Source organism: Pipistrellus kuhlii, unplaced genomic scaffold (genome assembly GCF_014108245.1).
Source record: "Pipistrellus kuhlii isolate mPipKuh1 unplaced genomic scaffold, mPipKuh1.p scaffold_m20_p_15, whole genome shotgun sequence".
Lineage (NCBI taxonomy): Eukaryota > Metazoa > Chordata > Mammalia > Chiroptera > Vespertilionidae > Pipistrellus > Pipistrellus kuhlii.
Window position 1 is genome coordinate 45,176,349 of NW_023425460.1, and position 21,101 is coordinate 45,197,449.

Genomic DNA, 21,101 nt, shown 5'->3' on the forward strand with positions numbered 1-21,101 from the left:
CCTTCCCCCATCTTACCAATCCTGTCTCCCAGGGCCCCGAGGCGGGCAGCTCAACCCTCCTGTGGGGGCTGGGAGGACGGAGCCTCCGAGGAGACCATTCACCCCGCAAGGCGCTTGGGGGGACAGTGGGGCGGCTGCCCCCTGGGAGCAGGAGGGTCTCTGGTGTGGCCAGGGGGCTGGGAGGCTGGCGTTGGGGGCCCCTGTGAGGAGGGGGTCCCACGGGGAAGGAATGGGCTGAGTTTGCTGTCCCAGCACCTGGAGAAGGACCATGGGGGGGGGGGGCAGAGGGGAGAGAGCGGCCGGCAGGCATTTGAAGGTAAATTAGCCACACGTGTGTGAGCATGTGGCCAGCTTCCAGGTGGGCGGCTGTGGGACGGGCTCAGAGAAACCCCTCTGCAGGGTGCCCCACACCAGAGCCGCTCCCACACGGACCCCCTGAGCCGCTGCGGCCGGGCAGCTGCAGACGTGAGCGGTGAGCCAGGCCTGTCCACCTCTCCGAGGGCCGGGAGGTGACACTGGGCTTCCGGGAAGCAGAGGCTGCCCTGGGCATGAGGGGTCGGGTCCATCTATCTCCCTCCTGGCTCACGGGATCCCCCCGAGAAGTTGCTGGACACAGATCATCGTGGATATATGGGAAGTGTCTTCAGGCACAACCGACGGGGGTGGGGGGCCAGGACGCCACCGGGCGGATGTGTCCTCGCGGGCTATCTCCGTGATGGATGCCCGGCCGCTGCCAAGGCAGACGCTCGCCGTGCCCATCCATCTCGGCCTAAATATGGATGGATATCGACGGACCCATTAAACCGCCCGGGCTGCGGAGACCGGAGATCAGATTAGATAAGCCCCTAAATTTCTCCCGTTAAAATATGCAGAGAAGGGGGACTCTCAGACGCCGAGCGCGGGTGAGGCAGGCCTGGGAGGAATTGACAAACCCCTCGGAATCCAGAATTAATGCCTTAAACTTTAGGCCTCCTTGGCGATCAATACCTGCCCACGACGCCCCTGACGGCTCGCACGGGTTAACACATGCATCTCGACGGCAGACCATTTATTTCCGAGCGGCCGGCGCTGGGTGGCCAGCAGGAGGCGGGAGGAGGGCCGGCTGCCATGGAGGTTTATTCCAGGACACGCTGAAGGGCAGATCTGGTACCTGGACCACCTGAGTATACCCTCCGTCCGTCTGCGTTTTCCAGCTCCCCGTGACCCAGAGCTGGGAGCTCCCCACCCGGCCCCCGGCGGACCCCGGACCAGGGTAGGTGGCTGCACCCTCTTTGCTGCCGCCGTCCGAGCCTGCCATGCTCAAGGGGGGCTCCTTCGGGGGGAGGGGGGAGGGGACCACGCGCCAGCCTCTGCCAGCGGGACCGCTGACACGCCGCCCGACATTTATCATAAAAGGTTACGGGTTCAGCGGGCCGCTCGTGATTAATCAGGCCCTTTGGCAGGCCGGGCTTCCTTCCCGATGAATATTCACTGCGTGTGGGCCGCCTGCTTCCTAACCGGTAACATCTCCTGCTGTTTTCAGGGAAACATCACTATTGGCGGCTCGCAGATGCCTCAGTCCTGGCGTTGGCGTCCCGTCCAGTGGATGTCTTGTCAGAAGTGCGGGCGGCAGCCTCAGCGGGGGGATGTGTCTCAGGTTCCAGGACGGGGACCCTGCTGCAGACGGGATGCAGCTTTCTTTACAAAAATACATAGATTTTAAAAAAACAATTGGGAAGTATTTCAAACATCCTGAAGGAATAAGGAATAGACACATCCCGGCACACCCACTATCTTGATCCAATCTTAATATCACAGAGGAGATGGAGGAGCCCCCCGCCCTCCCAGAGATGGCCCATAATATGAATTTAGTGTTTCTCACTCGGATGCATATTTTTATACTTTGGTGGCATATTTATGCATCAATAAATGTTATCTATGCTGGCGGCTGGCAGATTAAAGCTATCTCGATGGCATCACACTCCAGACCCTTGTTTGTGTGCACTCACTCTGATGTCTTTGAGGTTGCGTGTATAACTCCAGTTCATTCCTTTTATCTGCCAGGCTCTCAGCTGGAGGCATTGACAGCATTTATCCGTCCTCCTGTTCCTTGAGAGCGCACGTGTCTCCCGTTGTTGCCTATAAGCAGTAATGCGGCTGGAGGCGTTCCTATGCGCGTCTCATTCTCGCTAACGTAAGTCCGGTGCGAGTGTTTTCAGCTTGGCTAGCTTTTCCCACATTACTTTCCGGTGTGTCCGCTCTTTCTGGGTTTCCGTCACGCCTGACCCACGGTGGGACCGGCTGCATCGGAGCCTGTTTGCCACCGGCTGGGTGTGAGTTGGTCGCTCCCCGTTTTGAATTTGCACTTTCCAGGCTATTCACGAGGCTGAGCCAGCCTCTCGGTCCTCCTTTATCATTGACTAGTTTCCTCTCTGCGAACTTTGCGTTCACAGGGCGTGGTCATATTTCTGTCGGAGTGTCTATTTTTTTCTTATTATTTAAAAAAAAATTTAAAAATATGTATATTTGGGTAGAGTTTTCTTTTCCTGGAAGCTTTTGGGACTATTGATTAATCTCAATACCCCACATGTCATTATACTATCTGGACATGCATTGTTTTTATTTATTCTGATGTAATCAGATGTAATCGGAGGACTTAACGTCTTTCTCCGATTCTGTAACATTCTTGGCGGTGATTTCTTTTAAACTCTTAAATATCCTTTCTTTCCTATTCTAAGCTTCAAGAACTCCAATTTAACAAATCCTGGAGCCTCCCAACCCAGACTCCCTGCCTCTTAACAGATCTTCATACACAAAAACAGAAATGGTCACGTTCTTCCACTCAGTCTCACCCTCAGCCCTGTCTTCCCTGTTAGGCTGTGCGCTGGGCTCTGCTCCCGTAGGGTTCTCCCCGTCCTGTGCACTTAGCGGCTAGATAGGTCATTTGTAAGATGTGATCCTTGTTTTTCTTTCACGTACACCTATTCTTTCATAGTTCTATTTGTATTCCTTTTTGGTTTATAATTCATCGTTATTTGTGGAGATATCACAGGCTTTATTCCTTCTACTCGGCTAAGTGCATCTCTGAACTTGGTTGTGTCTGGAACGAATTCACACTATTGTCTTTGTTCTGTGTCCTTTTCCTGTAAGCTTTGTTCTGCATGTTTTGGAATTTTGGTATGTGGGTTTCTTCTGAGTGGGAGGATGTCTGGCCTTGTGGCTTGCATTCACATTCTCTCTCTCTCTCTCCCCCCCCCTCGCTCTCACCCTTCATATGTCTCTCTCTCTCTCCCCCCTCGCTCTCTCCCTTCATATGTCTCTCTCTCTCCCTCCCTCCCTCCATCCCTCTCTTTCTTCTCTCCTCCCTCCCCAGTGTCTCGGCCGTGGCCTGCACACGCTTAAGGCATCTCCATTGCAGACTGGGAAGCCGGGCTCTGCTCCGAACCTGGGCCTGTTGCTGAGACAGCCACCGAGCCACGGAGAGCCAGGCTGGCCTAGACAGCTTCCTTCCTGCCTCCTGTGAGGTGAGGGGGGGTGGCGTCCCAGCCCAGCCCTACCTCCCAGGACGGTGGCTTACCTGGTTCTGATGAGGCCCTCCAGTCCCTTTCCCCTGGAGTCTGGCTTCTGGACACAGAGTCTGGAGCCGCTGCCGCCACCACCGTCCCCGCCGCCCGCAGTCCTGGCGTTTCCCCTTTGCGTCCCTCCCGCGGGGCCTGCTGGGAGCCCGGCTGTGCCTCCTGGTTTCGCAGGAGCATCCAGGTGCCCTTGGACTCCGTTCTCTGCAGGGAGCTCACCGCCGGCAGGTGCTGTCTCTGTGCCCACAGGCAGCCGCTGATTCCTCTCGGGCTGTTTCCTACTCACTTGTCTCTTCTGGGTGAGACAGCTGGTTGGGGCCGCTTTCACTGCTGCATTTCTGCTGCTTATTACTGCCCGTCCCCGTCTTCCTTCTCGGGATGGCCTCTGGGAAAAGATGGGAGAATGTGCACCTGTTTGCTCACCCCTCCCCCATAGAGCACCCCGATAGTGTGGGGGTTCACAACGGCTCTTCCCTGGGAAGATTTCACTCACCCCGCAAACATGTGTGTCCTGGTCCACGCCGTGTGCACGTGAGCGAGTGTCCTGTGGCTCCCCGTGTGGACATGGGGCCTGCGTTGGACATGCAGAAATGGCCTCACCAGGATGTGCGGAGCCAGAGCCTGCGTTTCTTAAAAATACTTTTTTATTGATTTTGGAGAAGAAGGGAGAGGGAGAGAGAGAGAGAGAAACATCAATGATGAGAGAGAATCATTGATCCGCTGCCTCCTGAACTATTGGGGATTGAGCCCACAGCTGAGCCTGTGCCCTTGACTGGAATCGAACCCGAGAGAGACCCTTCATTCCACAGGCCAACAGGCTAATGCTCTGTTCACTGAGCCACACTGGCTAGGCCGGAGCCTGTGTTTTTAACAAGATTTCCAGGCAAAAGCTGCCTGTTGGGCCACTGTGGGGAGGGGGGGGGGAAGCACCAGTATTCAGAGGGGAAGCCAGCACAGAAGCAGGGATGGGCTCTCAGGCGCCCGCTGGGCAGGGACCGGTGTGGGGCCTTGTTCGGGTCCTGTCTTTCTGTTTGGGCGCTGACACCTCTGAGCTGGAGGCTTCGCCTGTGCACTGTCTGGAAGCACCTTGGGGTGTGCGGAGCAGATACCTGGGCAGCCCCTGGGCAGTGGGGCCCTGAGGGCCTGGCCCCCCTGGTGGCTGTGCCCAGACCCACAGGTGCCCCTTCTCACCTGCTGCCCGCGTGGAGCCCGCCTTTCTGTCCCAACGCTGGCCCTTGGTCCTCTGGCCTCCGCGGCTGCTGGGGTTTGACAAGTTCCCGTTTCCAACGCGCCTGCCGTTTAGGATGGAAGGACTTTGGGTAAGGTGACCCGACGTCCCGCTTTTGGCGGGACAGTCCCGATTTTTAACAATTTGTCCCGCGTCTTGGCGCTTTAAAAAGCGGGACGTCTGGTCACCTTAACTTTGGGGGAAGCTCTGCTCCTGTTCACTGCTCATGCGGATGGTCTGCCCCCTCCCTGCCCCCATCCCCCCGGAGAGCAGGCGGGCAGGCTCCCTGGGGAGGGCCCTGCAGGACGCCCTGCAGGAGGGGTGGGTGCCCCTGGGGGCAGAGGCAGGGGTGCTGCCCGGGAAATTCACGGCCGCCTTCCTATTCCAGGTGCCAGACGAAGATCCAGGCTCCACCCCGTGGTGGAACTCAACTCAGAAAACCCGGGTGCGGCCTGGGCTCGGGCCCCCCGTTTGAATTCAGATCCCGGGATCCGGCGAGATTATCAGGCGGCGTGGGCCCTGGGGGAAAGTCGGGGGTATTCTCTCAGGACGGGGGGTGGCAGGCCCCCTTTGGGACCCCCTCTGAGACGCCAGCCCGGGTGCTCCCCAGTGCTGCCTCCTTTCTGGGGGAGCACACCTTGCACTGGCTGCTCCCTGAGCTCCAGAGGCCCCCTCTTCCAGTCCCCACTCCAGGCAGGCGTCCACCAGGCTCAGTGCTGAGCAGGCGGGGGCGCAGCAGGGTGCAGGGCAGCACCCAGGGGCGCCATGGCCGCCGGCCTCCCTCCCCCTCCCCGGAGGCCTGGCGCCCGGAGGTGGGTGCTGTGACCGGGTGTCAGCCGCAGAGGAGTCCGCCTGGCCGGGCTGACACCCCCCGCAGCACACGCGTTACTTAGTTAACCCGCCCGTCCAGGGAGCGGAGGGCAGGCCCACGCGCACGCGTCTCCCGCCTTCAGTCATCACGGACTTAACTTGCAAATTCCCGGGAACTGTAACCCGGCGTCTCCGGGCTCCTGATTCTACGTCTCCCGTAGGTCTCCAAGCCCACGTGTCAGCGGGAGCGTGGGCGGCGAGGGCGAGGGCAGCTCCATTACACACGGAAACCGCCCCTGGAATCCGGTCCGGACGCGGCTCCGTGTTCCCACCACGGCCATCCCAGCCCGGGCGGGTCACAGCCTCCTGTCTACCCAACGCCACGTGCCCGGGCGGGGCAGGGGGGGGGAGGGGACCCGTGCGGGTCACAGGAAGCAGAGGGACAAACTCACCATCAGTGCACGTTCTTAACAGGGGGACAGGCTTTTTTTCCAATGTCGCCTTATTTTATAAAGTCCCCTCCTTCCTCTCCACCGCCTGCCTCTCTCTCTCTCTCTCTCCCTCTCCCTCTCCCTCTCCCTCTCCCTCTCCCTCTCCCTCTCCCTCTCCCTCTCCCTCTCCCTCTCCCTCTCTCCCTTCCCCTCTCTCTCCTCTCTCTCTTCCCTCTCTTCTCTCCTTTCTTTCTCCTCTCTCTCTTCTCTTCCTTCTCTCTCCTCTCTCTCTCTCTCTCTCTCTCTCTCTCTCTCTATCTCTCTCTCTCTCCTCTCTCTCTCCCTCATCTCCATCTCCGCAAGACCCTCTACCCATCATCTTAGAAAAGATCTTATTACTGAGCACTTTTTAAAGGTGGAGCAGTAAAGTGAGGATAGGGAACCACCGGATTATGATCAGAACCAGGGATGGCTCATTTGTGAGTGATGTTTTCCCTTAAAACGTATTAAGAAGGCATTTGAAAGCCCCTCTTCCATAAGGAAAGAAAAGAGAAAAAACCCAAACCCTCGATTCTTTTGAGCTCCAAAAGTTGCATCCTAAGCAAATTCTTTACGGCCGAAGATGGGGGCTCGCGAAGCGGGGCTGACAGGCCTGTAATTGGCGGGCTCGGGCTGAAGTTTAAGGGGTAATTGCACTGCGGGGAAGCATCCCAGGCATTCGAGAGGCCGCGGGAGGGCCGGGCTGTGGGAAACCTCCCCGCACAGCCACCTGGCTTCAGATTCCCCCGAAAAACGGAACCACATGGACTTCAGTCCCAGCGTGCTGGGGCCCAGGACACGTCCGCCCGACGGGCGATGAAATCTGAAGTGCAAACACTTGGCAGCTGACAGCTCCGAATATATTCACCATCCCAGTTTACGTTTCTTCTCGGTCTCCATCCCGAGTCCCTAATGAGGCCCGTGTCGCGCCAGGCTCCTCGGGATTCCTGGGCGGGATGTCCTTGGGGCTCAGCACGGTCTGAACACAGAGGCAGCGACGTACAATTAACCGTGGCTTACACCTACCCCTGGGCGGAGTGACCAGGCCTGGCCCATGTCTGCTGTCCTCTCAACGTGTCCTCTCTCATTCTCTCTATCTCTGTTTCTCTCTCTCCTGTCTCCTCAACCATATCCTCTCTCATTCTCTCTCTCTCTCTCTTTCTCTGCCATTCCCTCAACCATATCCTCTCATTCTCTCTCTCGGTCTCTCTCTGTCTCTGTTTCTGTCTGTTTCTGTCTGTTTCTCTCTCCTTCTCTCTCCTGTTCCCTCAACCATATCCTCTCTCATTCTCTGTCTCTCTGTCTCTGTTTCTCTTTCTCTTTCCCTCTGCTGTTCCCTCAACTGTATCTACTCTCACTCTCGCTCTCACCTTGGTTTATCACTACAACGTGCCCTACACGGAACACGCCCCCCCCCTTGCTAGTGAGGACAGGCGTGGGGTCTTGGGTCTGGCTGCAGTGCCTTTCCTGCTGGCTGTGTGCCCAGAGGAAAGTTCTCTCCTCACAGACACTGCGGCATGAGAAGGAAAAGCTTACTCCTGACTGAGAAGTGGCCGCTCCCCATGAGGGGGAGACCCATCCACAGGCGAGGCGATGGGATTAGCGGGCCCATGAGAGCAGGTTCCGTTCACAGGAGCCATAAGTAAAGGGGACGGGATGGCTGAGGGCCTGGTGCCGGGAGAGGGAACTTCCACCTCTGGTCACTGCTCCGCACAGACACCGGGGCGGAGACACTGAGCTCCTGAGTGCGGGGAGGGGCGGGAGGTGTGGGGGCTCTGGACCACGGCTGAGGGCTCACGGTTGCATCCGCAAGAGGAGCAAGGAGGTGGGGCATTTACATGGAACCTGTTTCTTTGAAAATGAGCAGGTGGCTCTTTGTCTGGGGTCAGGATCTGCGCAAGGTCAGGGGGAAACCAGAGGGCTGGGGTTCGATTCAGACACAAAGGGAGCTTGGGAGCTTGGCAGGGGGTGGGCTCGGGGGGAGCACGGGAAATCTATTAATCCCTGGGAAACCGGACCCTTCAGTGAACAGAGTCACACTGCCTGGCGGACCCTCCCCCACCCCCCCCCCCCCCGTTAGTAATGAGCACTTAGGGGCAGTGTGGGTTCACTCCCCTCAGTGTCTGCGGCATTTATCACCGGGAGCAGGACTTCCTGGTTAGTGCGGCCTTCACGCGTGATTCATGTGGCAGGTTCACACAGGCCCGGTTAGAACAACACTCATGACGTATGATGTATGTAGTATAACGTTCTTTCCCCTCCCCGAGCTTCGTCCTAGGCACACGTGTTTTCAATACCGAGGAGCCTCTCCTGTGGGGAGGGACCCCCTGACACGCGGAGCTGAGAACGTTTGATAAATCAGGGAGCCACCTGCGCGGAGCGTGTTTTCTGTGGGAGGCGATCGTCCTGCGGGGAGGCGGGATGATGGACGCGTGTTCCCGCGGGGGGAGCGGCGGGGGGAGGTGCTCCGGGGCCCCCGGGGGTGGCGGAGGAGGACGGGCTTGGCGTGGACAGACGTGGGCCGCAGTCAGCTGGGCGGCCTGAGAAGAGACGGTGATGGACTCTCCGGCCAGAGCAGCCCAAACACCGCGTCCGATCTCCTCGCCCATCGGTCGGCAAACTCCTGTGTCCACAGAGCCAAACAGCAACCGCACAACGATGGACATTCCTTTGGAGAGCCACATTTTTTTGACTAAAACTTCTTCTAACGCCACTTCTTCCAAACAGACTCGCCCAGGCCGTGGTATGTTGTGGAAGAGCCACACTCCAGGGGCCCAAGAGCTGCATGTGGCTCGGGAGCCGCAGTTTGCCTAGCCTCACACCAGGAGGAAAGGGAGGCCCCGCGAGGCCACCTCCCCTTCTCACTCATCTGCCCGTACGGGGGTGGCATCAGGGCGCGTGGGAGGGTGGAGCACCACAGAGGGAGCAGGCAGAGAGAGTTTGGATATGAACTCGGATGCCATCCCGCTGAGGGGCGCCGTCCGCTGGGGACGCGGTGGGAGGTGTCTGAGGGGGAGCCCCCGTGTTTGTGGCTTTGTCAGGAATTCCCGAAGCCGAGGGATCAGCGGGGAAGTGATAAGGGTCCGTTGGAAAGACTCCGTTGGCAGACAGCAGTGGGGATTGTCGATGGGGAGAGAAAAGGGGACCACGTATGTGAAGGCTGAGGGTTCCTGGGGACATATGTCCTCACCCTTGCACAGCCGGACCCACCTGGAGGGGCCGTCTCCAGGAAGGGGAGTCCAATTCTGTGGATGCCACCTTTTCCTGGGCAGGGCAGTGTGTGTGTGTGTGTGTGGGGGGGCGGGCTTCTAGAAACGAAATGGAGAATAAGCTAACAGATCCCCCAGAAATAAGATCAACAATGCAGAACGTAAGCCCACCCTGAGCATCTATTTAGACTTGGGTGTGCAGAAATGGTACACCTCACTCTACACCCTCGCTCCATCCCAGCCTCTCTGCCCTCCTTCCCTCCCTTGGGTTGGGGTCCAGTCCCCACAAATGACGCCCCCACCCCCTCTCTCCTGGTGGGCAGCTCAGGCCCAGAGGCCAGTGACTAATTTCCCCAGCCACTTAGCTATGAAATATTCTCTTATTTAAAGCATTTTTCTTGATAAATTATCTGTCAGCAGTAGATGAAGTTAACATTTCTTTCGGTCGATGCAGTAGATATTGAGGCTCTGAGCTAAAGCTGTCTACGTCCCGGAGGCCTGCTGGCCACGTGGGTGGAACACACTGTGGGGAGCACGCGTGGACCCCATTCACGCCTACCTTCCCACGCCGGAGCCGTTATAAACAGTGTGCCCGGATGTGGGACACGGCACTTTATTCCTTTGTCTTCCCTGTCAGGGCCACAGTTACATTTTTTTTTTTTTTTTTTTAGCGTCTGTGCATAGTTTTGCAAAAGTTGGACCCCAATGTCGTCCATCCAAGGGAGAGGGCTCTTTGTCCCGCTTTATGCAAATGAGACACCTTCAGCCCCTCTGTAGTCACGTCCAATAGGGCGTGCACAGCGCTTGCAGACGGCACGTATTTGGTGTGGACGTTCGTGGGCGGCCCTCCCCGCCCTCCGGGAGGCCAGGGTCCACTCTGGAATGCACGTCTGATGAACCCCCCGGCTCTCCGGGTAACTTAGCCGTCTACGGGGCTGCTGATCCTCCGAGTGCATCGGGGAACCGCAGGGACCGACCGGTGTACCCACTTCCGCACACCCAGGTTCAAACGTATGCTCACGGTGGGCTCACTGTTACGTTGTGGATCTTATATTTCTGGGGGATCTCTTAGCTTACCTCCGTTTTGCTTCTAAAACCGGCCCCCGATCTTCAAATCATCTCTTCTGGAACACATCTTTGCTAAAGTCACCGGTTGTGTTAGGAAAATGCATACCGAGCAGCCGGGTGGCGAGTGGGTGGCCCCGTGGAGCCCGCTGGAGCCTTCCCTCCCTTCAAGGCCCAGACGCCGGGCCGCTGGCCCGCCTGCCCGCCCGCCAATGAGCGTCTTATAATTGGTTCCCCCTCTCGGGCAGACCGGTGGTCCTCACGCCGGTTCCAGTATCCCATCGGTTCTAATACATTTTTTAAACCAGTTTCCATGCTACTGTTGCACGTACAATGCAAGCCCAGCCTATTAAACATTTCTTTTTGTTCCTCCTTAGAATTTTTGACACTTAGCTGGTAACACAACTATTGTTTTTCCAAATGACGTTTCTAACTCATTGTTACTGATGAATGTAAGCAAATAGCTTGTTTTTCCTCATCCCTTTAAAAAATATCTACAATATTTTGTACTGCTTTCAGAGTGAGGGAGAGAGAGAAACATCAGCGATGAGAATCATGGATCAGCCGCCTCCCGCATTCCACCCCCGACACAGGGGGTCTAGCCCACCATCTGGACATGTGCCCGGACCAGGAATTGAACTGTGACCTCTTGGTTCACAGGTTGACACTGAACCACCCAGCCACCCTGGCCAGGTTTCCCTGTCCCACGTGCAAAGGAAATTTCTAGCATCAGCAGTAAGTCCGTGAGTTCCTCGAGCCGTGAATTTGAAACACTTGCTGTGTCCAGGAGCTGCGTTCTCCGGGGCGTGTCCAGACGCCCAAGCACTGGAGCGACTCCTCTTTTACAACCGTGACCCTCTGGGCCACCTTGGACCGTGATCTGCATGTGGTGGGGCAGGCGACCCACTCCAGTGGAGAGTGGCTGCCTGAGGTAGAGAAGGTTCTAGAATCGGGTATGTCACACCCAAAAGACATTTGTTTCTCCCCACACCGGATGCCTTTCTTGTGTTCGTCTATCCTAACACAGCTCTTCCAAGGGAACACCTTTCAACCCCAAATCTCAGCCCGCCTCCCTCCCGGGCCTGAGGGCGGTCCCCGTCAGAGCAGACCCCCTGCCCTGGCCCGATGGCGGGGCAAGCATCTCCTCCACGGCTGCAGCTCATTCCTCCTCATTAGTGGGCTCCGAGGGCCGAGGCCTCTCTTGCTCTTTATATTTTCCTTCTCCGGGAGGACATTCGTCAGGAGGAAAGAGCCAGCCTCCTGGGTGGCCCGTTCGGTGAGGCGTAGGCACTCCTTCCTCTCCCAGTCCAGGCCCTACCTGCCGGCGGAGCCCGGATTCCAGTTCCCCGTCCCCGGGGCCACATTTTAATAGAGTTTTTGCCGGTGTTAACGCTTAACTCCAGTGTTATATTCACACTCCACCACGGAGGTTTAACCACCCCATTTTATTAGCAGCAAAATAAAAGCAGCGGGAAGATGAGATCTCAGTGTTTGTGTCCTGGGAGGGACCCGCGCCCCCGCGTCCCCGCGGTAATTTATATCTGCGTGGATCGCGGGGCACGCACACTCCGAGCGCGGCGCAGGAAGAGGCCATCGGAGGACGCTTCTGACTTAAATGAATTGTGTGCCGGAGAAGAATACCCAGCCCGCATTATCTCCGCCTTTTAAGGAATCGGAGCTCGGAGAGCAGGTGGATCTGGTGCAGTTACGCGCCCTGGACAAAGATTACTTCGGAGGCTAAATTAATAGATCTGGAACGCGGAAATGAGCATAATGAATCTGACTCATTAACACAAAAAATTTCCCCCCCCCAAAATTATTTCTATTCTAAGCATTTCGGAAGCTTCGGGCTCAGAGTTCTGTCTTCGGTCTCACGCTGCCCTTTGCTACGATGATGCTCTCGGGCGTCCTAGGCGTTGTGTTGGCTGAGGACGCTGGGATCAGGTGGACGGGCAGATTCAGGACGTGAGGAGGATGCGGCAGCTGAGGCTGCGAGTAAGGAGCTGGGCAGCATGCATGCAATGGCTGCAGCCTGGTCAGGGGTAACGCCTCATTTTAAACAAAGCACTTGCCTGGTCAGCATGGCTGAACGGTTGAGCATCAACCCAGGAACCGAGATGTCATGGTTCGATTCCTGATCAGGGCACATGCCAGGGGTTATGGGCACAATCCCCAGCAAGGGGGGTGCATGAGGCAGCCGATCAATGATTCTCTCTCACCATTGATGTTTCTCTCTCTCCCTCTCCCTTCCTCTCTGAAATCAATGTGCATGAGCACACGCAAACACACACACACACACACACACACACACACAGCCCTGGGCTCACACTTGTACCCTGACTCTGTCAGGCACTACCTGAAGTCTCTTCAAGCTCAGTGACACGGTCCTTTGTCCCCGGTGGGGGACAGCGATGCCCAGGTCCTGGCTCGTAGCGCGGGGAGGATGCGATGACAGGAGATGACGGGAGGACCTGCCTCCAGGGCCGGCCTCGGGGAGGGATGTCGCTGTATTTTCCTCCCGTGCCCAGCGCTGTCTCCGGGTTGGAAGAAAGCTTGGAGGAACTGACATTTATTTCCACCAGAGCTGCCGGATTCGAGACCAAACACTGCTGGCCGTGCCTCTCAGGTGGACGATGCATACTGGTGTCTGCGTACGTAGGGCCCAGATGGTGAGGGACATACCTACCCTGAAGTTGCTTGCTGCGATTCAGCGGGTGAAACCTGGCAACTCCAGCTTTCCCGCCTTTGCTCCAGGAAGACTCCCCTCCGTTCTCCCCGTGTCCCTGCCAAAAGGACCACATGGGCGGTGGCCCTGGCACCCGGGGCGAGCCCGTGGGAGCTCTGTGCCCGGCTGTCACAGGGCCTGATTTCTGCGCATCAGCAATGAAGCACGCCATCCTCCCCTCCAGAGGGTGGCGACAGGGGACCTGGGGGTGGAGAGAGCCAGCCCCGCTGTGCATTCCGCTGCCGTCCCGGAGGCTGATGGGACAGGTGCCAACCGGGCAAGATGGCAGTGGCGATGAGGATGGGGGGGGCGCAGATGTGACCGCTGGGGCGGCCTCCTGCCTGGGGCAGAGCTGGCTGCAGAGCAAGCTGCTGGGGGTGGCTGGAATGTCCCACCTGGGGATGCTGCACGGAGAGTGTGGGGCAGTGAACTCTGCCCTCTGCCCTCTCTCCTCTCATCACTGCATTGCCCAGTGCCTGCCTAGCTCCGGTCTTCTCCTGGCTTCTTGAGAGAGCCAGAGCCATTCCTTTCTTTTCCTCCCACCATGGCCTGTGTTTGCTCAGCCTCCCCTCTTCCCCCCACCCCGCACCCCACACCCCACACCTCCCTCTCCTCTCCTGGGAAGGCGCTGGGTCTGCCTCCCTGACCTGCAGCCCACCCCGTCCAGCTGCAGGCCTCGGTCCCTGCCTCCCATCCATCCGGCCCGGCCCCCTGTGCCTCCACCCCGGCTCCTCCGGCTGCACTGGCCTTCTGAGCGGGGACAGCCTCTGCCTGGCGGAGCTGTTTGTCCGGGGTCCGGGGCCCCTGGAGCGTCTGTGCTGCTCCCGTCCTCCACCCCTTCCCGTTCGCTCTTTGTTTCCCGTTGTCCCCCGCTGTCCTGGGGAGGAAACCGTTTTCCCCCTTTTGGCTGAACTGTGCTGTGTTCTCACAAAGTCTGGCCGGCCACCCCCGGGATGGATGGAAAAGAATACGGCACCCAGAGACGGAGAGCAAGAATGAGTGCTTGCCCCAGGGAAGCTCAATGAGCCCTCGGAGGTAGGTGCTGCGAGGTGTCAGAGGTTCCTGACGCATCCCCGAGATGGGAGACCTCGTGAATGCACCGCGCCGTGGGCGGGGGCGTGGCCGCGGGTGGTTACCTGTCTGGCTTTCACCCTCCGTGGGTTCCTGGCCTGCTCCTCCTAATGTGGAGAAGGACCTGCCGATCGGAGGTGTCTCCTGTTGGGGGACCGGCTCCTGCCTGTGTGTTTTCTAGAACGCAGGCCCCGGATCTCAGGGACCGACTGAGGCCCAAAGACTCCGAATAGGGTTTTTAGTCAAAATACATCCCGGGATGGAAACCGCACGGCCGGAGGAGGCCCAGTCTGTCCCAGACAGGTGCCACTCAGCACCTGGAGGTGACAGCTCAGCAGTCCGTCCGTCACCCAGGCAGCGGGAGGGAATCCCGATTTAACGGAGTGCCGAGAGCCAGTAATTACTCACCAGCAGCCTTTCTGACAGAGACTCGTTTGTCCTCATTGTAAAGACATAAAAACGGGCTCTGAAGCCCTGTTGTCACCTGCCCGGCCCTCACTGCCTCCTGGAGGCCCGCGTTTCAGTGCCGCCCACGCTGCTCTCCCCCGAGTCATCGCCGCGGCGGCTGGCTCCCCGGGCCTCACAGCCGGCCAGGGAGTGCCATCCTGGCGACCCCCTGGCATGTGTATGTGAAAAACAAGGACTCTGTACGCTGCATCCGTTTGTTGATAGAAAGCAATGGAACATGTGAGCGTGTGAATGAGCCCACAGAGGCCCTGGGGCCCTAGTCCCACTGACCAGGGCAGTGTGATGGTGCCAGGGCACAATCATCTGGCCACTCAGTGTCTGACTTATCTAATAAATGGCTAATATCCAAATGGTCCCTTTGACCAGGAGTTCAACCAGCAGGCAGGCTGGCCAACCGCCCATGTGCCCTCCACCTGGCCAGGCTGGCTGGACCCCACCCAGGCATGGATTCATGCACCAGGCCTGTAATACACACTCATGCGTGCGCGTGTGCACACCCACCCGTGTACAGAAACCATCACGTTTCATTCAAAACGCAGGCCCACGGCGGACGCGGTGCAATCCCTTCTCCGTGTGGCCTTGCGGGCAGCACGCAGTCGCAGCTCCTTGATGATAATCAGGTCGTGAACTTAAAACCGCCCCTAATCAAACCCCCGCACCTCCCCGCAATGATGTCCATGAGCTGCCCCTCCGTGAACGTGAACACCTCGAGGAAATCAGAGACACGTAACCCGCTCTGCTTATGGAGAAATCCCCTCCAAAGGCACGAAGGAGCCTCGCATGTTCTGGAATCGCACGCTTTGGGATTCTTCTGGAAACTTTCACTGAAATAACCTTAATTTATTTTTCTCCTGTGGCTCCTACACACAGTCTCATGTGGCGGCCAGGGGACGCCGGGGCCCTGGAAGGGGCGGCCAGCGCAGTCACTTCCTTTTCATTTCACATCTGCGATGGGGTGGGTTTCAGGACGGAGTCTGCGGAGCTAACCCAGGTGTAAGGCGTTTTCCTCTGGAGGAAGGCGTACATGGGCCGCCCAAAGGCCGCGTCTCCCTCTCTGCGGGCCTGGGAGGGTGTCCAGCATGTTTCCGTGGGAAGTCCGGGCATCCACGGAGACCCCAGCCGTGTGGCCCGGGAGCCGTCCCCGGGGTTCAAGGACTCCACTGGTTCCAGACAAAGACGCTGAGCAAACAAAACATGCACTCAAGTGTCCCAACTCGGGGATCTTCCCGCAGCCCGTGGGGAGCAGGAGAGGAGGGGGGGCCCGTTGGACACCCCGCTTGCTCTCCTGGGCATTTCCCCGCAGAAACCTGGGGTCCTGCAGGCGGCTGGCTCACCTGAGCCATCGGGGTTACCGTGTTTTACAGGTTGATGGAGTTTTACTCTCAGATATCACACACCTGGCTTATGATTCAGTAATTTACGGTGCGGCCAGGCATGGGCGGCTCCATGCAGGATAAACTTATAAATCTATTGTTCCCGCGCCGGCCGCTGTGCAGTGAACTACGGAGCCGGGCGCGCACATACATCTCCGCTCAGCGCGGCCCCTCTGATAGAGAAGCCGGCGATAGATAACGCGGTGACAGTGGGTCCCTGGGGACAGCAGAATGTGAGAGCGACACGGCGCCAGGTGAGCAGGTCATTATTGTCGGAGCCGCGATCCATTAATGGACTGGGAGCCCAGCCCCGCCGTGCCCGCGGTGGCCCCGGCGGGAGGACTGTCACCGGAGCGCTGACTGGGCCCGGCACGCTATCGCCTTCTCGGCCCCTCTGATAGCAATGTGCGCGGTGTATGCTAATGGGGGCTCCTGGGAAAAGGCAGGCTCCTGGCTGCCCCGCCCCCATTTCTGCAAATGCCTCTAGGTGGACGCTGCTCGAGGAGTTTTCTGAGCGAGGGGCCTCCTGGGCCAGGTGTTTCCAGGTGTTTCACAAAGTACACAGCCGGACACGTCCAGGTCACTGATGCCCAAGACGCTGCAGTGAGTGGGTTTGCTGGTTCTGTGCAAGGAACAAACTGTGGGGGGCGGGGGGTGGAGACAGGGAAGAGAAGGCCTGTGATCGAACTCCTGTACTTCTGGCATTAGCCTTTTATATATAGAGATAATTTTCTTGTTTGATAAAGCACCTCTGTAATGAAGTTAAGTACCGAATTAATACCCTAATCTATTCTAACCCAAATCCAATCACTCATTCTTCAATGTGTATGTACAGGTATGGATACGTACAGGTTTCACTCTCCAGCCCCCACCCTCCTGGGAAGCCTGGACCCTCGGGAGGGTACCCGTGGGGTCTCTGTGTCCACACTGACCTGTGCCCCAACCCTGGGGTCTCCTCCCTGCACTGCTCGATGATGCAGCCACGGGTTCGAGTTTATTAAACGGACCGCACAGTGCATTTCAGAAATGTGAAATATACTTTCAATCCCGGGCATCTTTGTCTCCCTTGTCTTTATTTTGATATTATTGAAGCGAAAACCTATTATCTTATATTTATTATATTTATCTTAAATACTTTTCATCTAATGATTAATTCTTTATTTGCCTTCTTAGCTGTAAAAACATTCAAGTCATTATGGTTTATTATGAAAGTTCAATTTGTATTCAAAATCTTTCATTAAAAATATGACAAGTGCTTGAGGAGGCACGCTATTACTCTGTAATCACCATCTGTTGGGAAGCCTGAGCCCATTTGATTACTGGATAAAGGTAACTTTAGAAATAAAACCCTGGTCCTAGGAAAGAAGCTGATATGGATGGAAAGCTGATAAAGACTTATATTTTAATCATAAGTAAATCCTGATAGGAGATAAGACAGAGGCATTCCCCACCTCCTGAAATGGCTAAAATGAAAAAAATCTGACAATACCAAGTGTTGACAAAGACATGGAGCAACTAGAACATTCCTATGTTGTTGATGAGAATTAGAAAGGATCCGACCACTTTGGAAAACAGCTCAGTCATGTCTTATCAAATTAAACATGTAGCCTAGTAATTCCACTCCTAGGCATGTACCCAAGGAAATGAAAACACACCTTCACACAATGGCTTGTACATAGCTGGTCCTAGTAGCACAATCATGCACAATACTGTAAACAACCAAATGTCTATCAAAAGGTGATCGATCACTCCACACCAAGAATGCTGTGCAACAATAAAAATAAAAGAAAATTGATACATTCACACTATAGATGAATAATAAAAATCTACAGTAAGTGAAAGAAGCCAGATACAAAAGCAAGCAAGTGTATTGCATCATCTCTGATGTGAAATCATTTGTACGGAATTCTGGGAAAGGAACAGGGTCAGAAAGCAGATAAGCAGTTGCCAGGAGCAGGGCCAGGGGAGGAGGAGGCTGCCAAAAGGCACGAGGGGGATTTCTGGGCAGATACAAACGTGGTTGCACGACTCTACACCATTGCCCAAATTCATCCCACCGGACACTCAGAATGGTGACTGCAGTACGTAGCCAACCACGCTTCAACAAAGCTGCAAAAGTAGGCGAAAATGAGAATTCCCTTTCTTTAAAAATATGTCCTGACAGCCAGAGGCACCCTGGGAAAGCTGGCTGAGCCTGTTCACAGCACTAAGACGATGCTCAGACAAAGGGGTGGTGGGACATAAGTAGATTTTTGAAGAAGCTGCCAAATTGTTTTCTAAAGCGTTTGGAACACTTTTCTATCGGATTTGACACTTCCAGTTCCTCTAGCATCTAGCCTTGGTATGGTCAGCTTTGCTCTTAAAAAAAAAAAAAAAAAAAAGTTTCAATTGAATTCAGAGATAGAAAGGGAGAGGGAGAGACAGAAACATCAATAAGAGAAATATTGATTGACTGCCTCCTGCACTCTCCCTTCTGGGGATTGAGCCTGCAACCTGGGCATGTGCCCCAATGGGGAATCCAACCAGGACTCTTGGCTCATGGGTCCATGCTCAACCACTGAACTGCACCAGCCAGGCTAGCCATGCTTACGGTTAATTTGGAACAAGCTGATATGCACGCAGTAATGTATTATGGTGGCCTTAGCTGTCATTTCTCTAATGACTGGTGTGGGGATCATCATCTATCCATGGGCCTATTTTTCAGAAGTGTACTTTTGAAGACGTGTCTCTTCAGATTTTTTGTCTAGTTTCAAAAATTGAGCTGATTTTTTCTCATTGAATTTTAAGAGTTCTTTATATTTTCCATATATATGTAAAGTATGTGTTTTGTTTTGTTTTAAATCAGATATATGCTTTGTAACTAATTTCTCGCAGCCTATGGCTTGTCTTGTCACTGGCAGTATCTCTAAGAAATCTTTGTATAAAACTCAAGATCCCTGAAATGTCCTTGTGTGTTTGGTTCCGGATGTTCGTGGCTTTAGTCATTAACATTTAGGCTTTTTCTCCCTTTAGAGTAAATTTTTGTGTTTAGTGCCTATGGTCATCCTTCCTACATTGATTGTTTGAGCACATTTGTAAAAAAAATTAATTGTCCGCAAATGTGTGGCCTGTTTCTGAACGCTGGGGCAGAAATCTACCTGTCACTCCTCTGTCAATTCTCAGCCCACTGTCCTGGCTACTAAGGCTTGCTAACAACCCTTGAAATCAGGTAGTCCTCCAACTTTTCAAATTTGTTTTGGCTAGTCTAGGTCTTATACGTATTTTGGGTTGAGGGCCTAATATTTTTCTAGCTGGTGAAGGTGACTTAATTAGACAACAGCCTACGTCTGAACTCTGCATTCTCCATGTGGACTCTCCACCACCATCACTCTCCGCATGTGCATTGTCTTAGGTGACCCAGTTCCAAGAGACTGTTTGATGATGATGATGGTGATGGTGTTGATGATGATGGTGGTGATGGTGATAGTGATGATGGTGGTGATGGTGATATGGTAATGGTGATGATGGTGATGGTGATGATGGTTGTGCTGGTGATATGGTGATGTTGGTCATGGTGATGGTGATGTTGGTGATGATGGTGATGTTGATGGTGGTGATGGTTTTGATGGTGGTGATGGTGATGGTGGTATGATGATAGTAATGATGGTGATAATGGTGATGATGATAGGGTGATGGTGATGATAATGATGGCATTGATGGTGATGATGGCATTGATGATTTTGTGGGCGTATCTGCAGACTCCTGGCCAGACTCATGGCTCTGTGAGGGCGTGGCATGTGCCACGGTTCCTCAGGATGCCTGTGATTATAGAGCTCGTAGGGGCCCTCACAAGGCAGCAGAGACTCTTGCCGTCTGTGCCCTTCCCCCGGTAATTAATACCTCTTACGTTTTTTGAAGAAATACAGTACAATCACCCCTTTGAACAGGGTTATAACAACATGATCTTTAGAAGTTAAAAAAAAAAACCAAAACAGCTGGTTCCACTCGGATTCGAAATACATTAAAACACTTTGAAGTAAATATTCTGAGTTTCTGTTTTCATAAATCACAGCGATAACATGTAAATTTTCCCACTCAGCTATCTTGACACAAGCCCTTTCATGCTGCCCTCCTCCGAGCTGTGAACCCATTAGAGATTCTGGCACGTACATGGTAAGCATGCGTCTCTTTAAAAGTAGAGGCAGCGCGTGCTATCCAGCTACACTGGGCGACAGCAATCCCGTGGCCCTGCGCATGTGCAATGCCGAGTACGGCTCCAAAAAAATGCAGCCCCTTCCCACCCCCCTCTTAAAAAAAAAAAAAGCGACATTAACTGTTCCACAAAAAGTTATTTGTTTCCCCTGCAAGCCTGGCGAGGGAGCTTTGGGGGATTAAGGATCCATTTCACCTATAGGTTACATGAGCTTTTGTTATTTGTTTTCATACAAAACAAACCGCAGAGCTCTTGCTAATGTACAGTTGTGCAGAGTTTGGTGGGAATATTTCAAAAGCAGTGCGCGTTTTCCCCTGATTATTTCCCCAGATCCTTGGGGACACAATCCAATAGTCATGTATTCCCGCAGGAAAGTAGGTTTCATTTATAAACTTTTTTCCCTCCCTCCGCTGCATAATGAAAACAGTCTTGGCTTCGTATACTGTTCTGGTCATAATGCTGCGGCCAAATTCCGCAGAAACGATGAGGGGGTGACAGACGGAGCGCCGCTGGGCTCGGGGGACTCATGGGGGAAGGGGGAAGGGGACCGCGATTTCCTCACAGACTCCCCACCCCGCGGTCCGCCCCACATCACACCAACATTTAAATCCATGAGTGTTTCAGATCGAGCACACAGCACATAAAGACACATAAAGTAGCAGCGAGCAGGGCCTAATAGCTCTCCTCGGCTCCAGAGAGATGCGAATAGACACAAATGTAGATAAATGATCGAAAGACGAATCATTGGCCCCACAGCCCTTCTGGCTGCGCTACTCAACACGCACCCCTCCTGCTCCAGGTGCGCGGCCCTAGGATGTAAGAGAGCAATTGCGATCCCCTTCCTACCTCCCTCGCCCCACACAAGCACCTCGAGAAGCCCCCTTGTCGGATACGATGTAGGCTTCTCTGCTTCATTTAGCTCCCGCGCTCTTAGGG